Genomic DNA, 7,580 nt, shown 5'->3' with positions numbered 1-7,580 from the left:
CTTTGGGTCAGGACCCAATAATCCCTTTCTGTGATCATGCTCTCTGACCACGACGCCTTTCCCTGGTCCTGCCACCATGGAATCAGCTGACACAGATGGTGGCTTTGAGCTCTAATGTTCTATGATCGTCGGACTTAATAACTTTAGAAGCATCTGGGTCTCTTTGCTCAGTCGCAGCGAAGGCCTCACGACATCAGAGTTATTGTCACACCTGGGCACACGCAGGATGACTTTGTAGTCACCGTCAGTTTTCCTAGGATGCGGGTCCACCAAGAGGCACTTCATTAATGTGCATGTGCTAAAAGGCGTTTTGGAACAAACAGCTTCCACAGAAGTGTCAGATTCTAATTGACTTTGTTTTTCAAAGTGTTAGAAGATACATTCAATTTCAAGGCAAAGGGAAAAAAAAATTAGAATTGGGAGTAAAGAAAGCGAATTGACAAGCAGAAATGAAATGAGTCAATCTAATTTCAAAGCCTGTCCTGAACCAAGGGTAAAATAACAAACAGGGTTTGTGAGAAAAGGAAATCTAATATTTATAAGAGGTTCGACATCTAAGGGATGATAAATTGCACTTGGGAGGAAATGCTGCATTAGATAAATTTTATCTTGACACCGAACCCTTTAAAATGCCTGTAAAGCTTGTCTTGTACATCTGTTGTAGCCCACATACCAGCCTGTCCCTGGTAGTAACTGAAGGGTTATTTTGCTGAGAAAAATCTGTTAGACTTAGAAGCTTGGAGAAAGAAGAGGGAGGCTCAGAGATTGGAATCTAAATAAGTAATAGAAAAAATTTCAAATGCCACCAAGGCAGGGAAAAGATGAACTCCGGTCTATGATAATTGACACTTCTTATATTCAATTCTATTCTGTATGCCCTCCAAGCACACTCTTAGCCTGGTTTAACATCATTTAAGTCTGTTTGGAATCACAATAGAGAATGTGACAAAGGAAATTGAATCAGTGAAGTGCATTGTTGGGTGAAATTACCTGTGGAGATGGGACAGTGGGTGGTCCCGACACCTGTAGTCCTCTGAGAACAGGCAGTGATGGGGAGGGAAGGACAGTGTCCCAAGTTGGGAGTGTGTAGGTTTGGGTGGGTAGGGAGTGAGATGGTTAATTTTATGTGTCAACTTGACTGGACCCAGGGATGCCCAGATAGCGGTTAATACATTATTTCCGGGTGTGTCTGTGAGGGGGTTTCCGGAAGAGATTAGCTGGTAGACTGAGTAAGGAAGATCTGTCCTCACCAATGTACGCTGGCATCACCCAGCCCCACGAGGGCCTGGACAGAACAAAAAGGCGGAGGAAGGATGCATTTGCTCTCTCTTCTGGAGCTGAGCCGTCCATCTTCTCCTGCCCTTAGACGTTGGCACTCCTGGTTCTCAGGCCCTTAGACTCGGACTGGGACTTACGCCATCACCTTCCCTGGTTCTCAGCCCTTGGGTTTGGCCTGGAATTCTACCACTGACTTTCCTGGGCCTCCAGCTTGCAGACAACTGTGGGACTTCTTGACCTCCATAATGGTGTGAGCCAATTCCTCATGCTAAATCTCTTTTTATGGATCTGCATATACCCTATTGGTCTGTTTCTCTGGAGAACTCTGGGAGTAAGGGACTAAGTGCAATTACCTGTGGGCAGTGTATATGTGTACATGTGCATACCTGTATGTGTGTGCATGCGTGCATGTGCGTGATGACTGGGACGTGATGTGTAAGGTGAGCAGTCGAGGTCAGATAAGGTTTTGGCCGTGAGTTTCTGTTGTATCTTCTACTCGCTTGGTTTCATGATTCAGCTTCTTAATTGGTGATTCACCTCATTCATCAAAGCTTCAGAAGGGACACGTGTAAGACAATGCATTTATGACAAATAATCCTAGCTATGATTTTAGGATAATCTAGGAAAAGGGTGGACATTGGCCAGCACTTGTTTAATATCACACATAACATGTTTTATATGAATGCATTTTTATTTTATATATAAATAATGAGATGCTTGTAATATTTTCATACCTTATTAATAGTGATGAACATTTGATTTAACACTATAAATATTAAATAGACCTGGATTCAAATACAGTCTCCACCACTTACCTTAGAAACTTGAGTTCTTTGAGTCCAGTTTCATGATTTGAAAAATGGGAATTCAATTCACCGTGAAGACTTGTTTTGAGGATTACGTGAGAAAATTTGTCAAGAGCCTAGAACACATCAGTTACTCATTAAATTCCCTTATTTCTTCCCACATTCTGGATACATTTAATTTTTTAGAAAGAATAGTGCATAATGCTAGATTTTTATTTCAAAAAGTAATTTGTCTTTAGACCTCAAATATTTGACTGAGGCACTAATTCTGAAACCTTAAAAATAAAAGTGACCACAGATACCATGTCATTCTTTTTGAAACTTTTTATTTGGAAATAACTGAAAATTTATAGAGAAGGTGCAAGGATAGGAAAAGTACGAAGAAAACCTCATTAACATCTTACCACATTGGCTTTGTCATTCCCTCATCATCTCTCTCTCTCCCCTGCTTTCTGTACATATGTGTACATATATTTGTAAATTTTTCTGAACCTCTTGCCTTATTATAATATGATTATCAAATTCAGCAAATTTAACATTGATGGAATATTTTTATCTATTCTACCATCCTTATTGCAATTTTGTCAATCAATCCAATACTGCCTTTATAAAACATTTCTTTTTCTTCTTTTTTCTGCCAATAGGGGATCCAGTGTAGGATTGGGTATTCCATTCAGTTGCCGTGTCTCCTTCAATCTGCATTAACAGAAACTATATCTTACCATTTTTGAAATCATTGGCAAATGATATACCTGTACATGGCTAGCCAGTGTATTTATAACTCTGTTAAGAGGGTACTAGAATAATCAGCTACTATGTATCTGGACATTCTAGTTGCTTCTAATTAGCCATAGCAAAAATTATAGACTCATTTACCTTACTTTCTGGTCCTTGGTAATATACCCTGTGATGGTTAATTTTCTGTGTTAACTTGGCTAGGCCATGGGGTGCCCAAATATCTGGTTAAAATTATTTCTGGGTGTGTCTATGAGGATGTTTCTGGAAGAGAAAGACTGAGTAAAGCAGACTGCCCTCCCCAGTGTGGGTGAACATCATCCAATCTGTTGAAGGCTTGACTAGGACAAAAAGGTGGAGGAAGGTTAAATTCACTCTCCGCTTGACAGCTTGAGCTAGTACGTTCATTTTTTCCTGGCTTTGGCCCTGAAATTCTCAGACCTTCAGACTTGGCCTGGAACCTATAGCACCAGCTCTCTGGCTCTCAGGCCTTTGAACTAGACTGTCAGCTTTCCTGGGTCTCCAGCTTGCAGAAAGCAGTTGGTGGGATTTCTTGGCCTCCATAGTCATATCATTATCTCTGTCTGTCCATCTTGTATCTCTCCCATTGGTTCTCTCTCTCTGGAGAACTTAACACATACCCTCACTCTAATTATCTATACACTGTTTCGGGGCAGCAATTTGTAGCTGGAAAAACACAAGCTTGGTGGAGGCAGCTCTGGGTGGGAATTCTACTTCTACCACTTGTTGCCTGCATGGCCTTTAGCAAGTTTCTTAGCTTCTTCTAACTTTTTGCAGATAAAGTTGTAGCCACTCAATAAATAATTGTGGAATGGATACATATTAATACATTCACTTAACAGACTTGTTAGGAGGACTGCATGCAATGATTTGCCTAAATAACCCACAAAGGTGCGTGACACATAACAGGTTCTCAAAAATGTTTATTCCTTTGTCTTCCTTCTTGCCAGAGTCAGGTTGTCAATCTCCTTGAACCATGCAATGGTGCATCCATTCCCGCTTCCTCAACTTTGCTCATGGAGGCTACAGCTCAACCTTTTCTTCCTTTTCTTTACAGCCTACTCAAAGCCTGAATATTTGTTAAGATTCAACTCTGGTTTTTCATATTCTTCATGAAGACCTCATTAATCTCATTATTCTCTCTGCCCTCTAAGTCATTACACTATTGTGGACTCATCAAAGGTTTAGGAAATACTGAAAGAATGAAATCCTAGAATACCAAAATTTGTGGGCCCCTATAAGGCCATAGACATAGAAAACTTCTTACATAAAGAAGGGAAGAGAACTAATAGTTACTGAACACCCCATGCTTTCCCTACACTACTATGTTAATGCCCAGAACAACCTCTATAAGCAGGTCTTCTCAGCTCCATTTTGCAGATAAGAAATCTGAGAAACAAGGTCACAGAGCTAGAAAAATGTCAGAGCTGGATTTTGAACCCAGGGGTGGTTCCATACTTCTTTTTATACTGGATTGCCACCCTAGTTGAAACTTATGTTTAAAATATGGACACTGATTCATGGATGACAGGCACACATTACGTTTTAGGGAAAGTAGAATGGTAGTGGGGCTGGGTGCGCCCAATCTCTTGCTCAACAGAGATAACTTGTGCACCTGTACCAAGGTGTAGCATTGATGAACCTGTGGTTGACTCAGTGTGACTCGAAATGGCAGTTTTATAGGCTTCTGAGGGAAAACTGGTTGGCTAATAGGTAGTTCAAAAACCTTTTACACACAAAGAGCCCAATAATTTCCCATTTTTAAAGTGTCAGTTGCAGTTATCCGTTAATGACTGGCAATGGCTGCTCAACAAATAGGCATTTATGATGAGTGCTTCGAAGTGAGAAGTTGGACAAAATGACCTCTCAGGGCCTTGCCAGTGGATTTAATCAGTCTAATCAAACCTTTAGACCGAGTCTGAGCCCAGAGTGGAGCACTTATCCCCTATTTTGAACTGCTAAACACTGTTTTGGGTGAACACATCTTATCTCCCCAACTGGTGGGTTCCATAAGGCCAGAGACGGTTGGATACTTTTCATTAGTCTCGCACAGCACTGGGTCCAGAGTTGAGCACATGGTAGGTTCTTGATAAACACTAATTGATTGATTAATTCGATGTCTTGTAACTCCAGATACTTACAATACAAGGGCGCTTAAATTTGGGTCAGATCAACAGAGGACTCTAAATAAGGACCCTTAGGAGCCATCACAAAATGGATCTTGTGGACTCCTCAGGGAAGCTCCACAGGCAGCATCGACTACTTTATAGCTCCAGAAGCCCAATTCATTGTTGTGCTTGTTGAGCATAGACTTAAGTAAATGGATATATCTCTTTCTGAAACCCTGATTCTATTTTGGTTTCAACCTGACAATACGTTTTAGAGAAATGTGCCTGTATTTGTCCCTAATAGAGAGTTTCTTGAGTTAGAGACACTAATCAGCACCAGCAGGTTCTAGATAGAGATGTGTAGCCCAGCATCAAAATGTTAATATGTGACTATGGGAGACATCTAGGTAAAGAAGGCAGAGTGAAACCGGGTCACAGAATCACTCTCCCACGATACCTGATGAAATGAACAACAACAACAATTTTTAAAAAATTGCTAGCAGCATTTAAATAAGAAAAAGAATACCACCCAATGCTACAAATGTAAAAACATGGCAGCCAAGGAAGAAGATTCTTGCCCAGTACCTAAACCTGATGCTGTATATATCCTCCTGAAGGTGGTGCTATAAATTGAAATATGCCCAGATCTGGAGCCAACCTAATTGAGGGGATGTCTGTATACATTCTCTCTATTACCGGGGTCAGAGAAGTGGAGGTAGGGAGGACGTGAGCAAGTAGGTCTAACTCTGTTGCAAGTGACGCCTTCGATGGCTCTTTTGCATTGGTGTTGGGGACAGAGTCGGGAGAATTCCTCCCTAGTTAGGCAGAGGATGAATAAATTCAAGGTTTCCTGGAAAAGACTATACTCAGAATCAGGTAAGCCCTGCAGGGTCTTGAGAAGGTGCCATTGGAATGAATGCTTGAGGAAGCCAAGGAAGTGAGCTAGGCACGCAAGTGTTGCAAAAGCGCCCCGGGCAGAGGCATAGCAGGTGCAGAGACTGAGGTGGGCATGTGTGTGTAGCTTGTTTAGGAAACTGTGAAGAGGCCATTGTGCCTGGAACTGAATGAGCGAGAGAAATCGTACCAGAAGATGGAGTGAGAGAGGAAATAAGCAGATGGATGAGTGAGTGCTACATTTTATCAAATTCTATTTTTGCATCTATGAGATGATTATGTGATTTTTTCCCCCTTTAATTTCTCAATGTAGAGGATTATGTGTTTAGATTTGCCTATGCTAAATATCTTTACATTCCTGGGATAAGCCAAAGTTGGTCATAGTATGTGATTTTTTTTTTTTATAAGCTGAATTTGGCTTGGTAGTATTTTCTTTAGGGTGTTTATTTCTGTATTCCTGAGAGAGATTGGCCTATAATTTTCTTTCTTTTTTTTTTTCCACATCAGATAGGTAATGTGCTGACATTGTAATAGGGTTAGAGGGAGGCACATCTCACACAGGAGCAGGAAAACCCAATCATCATGCTTATGAACTACAAAAGGATCTAATCTTTTTTAAAAAAAAATTTTAATCATGATAAAAACACAGAAAATTTACCATTTTAATGATTTTTTTTTATCTGTGAAAATTTATGGGGAAACATGAGAAATTTTTTACACGTATATAACGCACAGTGATCAAGTCAGGTGTTTAGGTTATCTATCACCCAAATACGATACATTTTTACAAGTATAGTCATCCTGCTCTGCTATCAAACATTGAATTTATTCATCTTACTGCTTGTTTGTACCCTTTCATCTTAACTATTTTTAAGTGTGCAGTTCAGTAGTGTGAAGTATAATCATATTGTTGTGCAATGATCTACAGAACTGTTTTGTCTTGTAAAATTGAAACTCTATATCCACTGAAGAGCAACCCCTATTTCCTCCTCCTCTTAGCCAATGGCAACCACCATTCTGTTTTCTGTTTATATGAATTTGACTGCTTCAGATATTTCATGTAAGTAGAATCACACAGTAGTTGTCTTTTTGTAACTGTCTTATTTCACTTAGCAGAATGTCCTCAAGGTTCATCGATGGTGCAACATGTGTCAGAATTTCTTTCTTTTTTAAGACTGAATAATATCCCATTGTATGTATACACTACATTTTCATTATTCATTCATCTGTCAATTGATATTTGAGTTGCTCTTACCTGGTGACCATTGTGAATAATGCTGCAGTGAACACAGGTGTGTAACTATCTCTTTAAGATTCTACTTTCAATTCTTTTGGTTAGGTACCCACCAGGAGTAATATTGCTAGATCTTGTGGTAACTATATTTTTAATTTTTTTAGGAACTTCTATATTGTTTTTCAAAGTGGCTGCACCGTTTGACATTTCCATCAACAGTGCACAAGTGTTCCAATTTCTCCACATCCTCACCAACACTTGTTATTTTGTTTTTTTTTTTTAATAGTGGCCATCCTAATGAATGTGAGGTGATATCCCATTATGGTTTTGATTTACATTTCTCTAATTATTAGTGATTTTGAACATCTTTTCACATCCTCATTGGCCACTTGTATATCTTCTTTGGAGAAATAGCTATTCAAGTCCTTTGCCCATTTTTAAATAGGGTTGATTATTTATTGTTGTTTAGTTGTAGGAGTTCTTTATATATTCAGGATATTAATC

General features: G+C 39.6%; 1 non-coding gene across 1 annotated transcript; it reads right to left on the bottom strand.

Annotated features, from left to right (window-relative positions):
* Positions 1–6,343: 6,343 nt before the first annotated feature.
* Positions 6,344–6,447, bottom strand: LOC138393857 (small nucleolar RNA U13). Its single transcript, XR_011235264.1, has one exon. It is a non-coding gene; the product is annotated as a small nucleolar RNA U13 (small nucleolar RNA).
* Positions 6,448–7,580: the final 1,133 nt, after the last annotated feature.

The sequence above is a fragment of the Eulemur rufifrons genome, chromosome 12, assembly GCF_041146395.1.
Source record: "Eulemur rufifrons isolate Redbay chromosome 12, OSU_ERuf_1, whole genome shotgun sequence".
Lineage (NCBI taxonomy): Eukaryota > Metazoa > Chordata > Mammalia > Primates > Lemuridae > Eulemur > Eulemur rufifrons.
The sequence above is the reverse complement of the archived record's forward strand: the minus strand, read 5'-3'. Positions and strand labels throughout refer to the sequence as shown.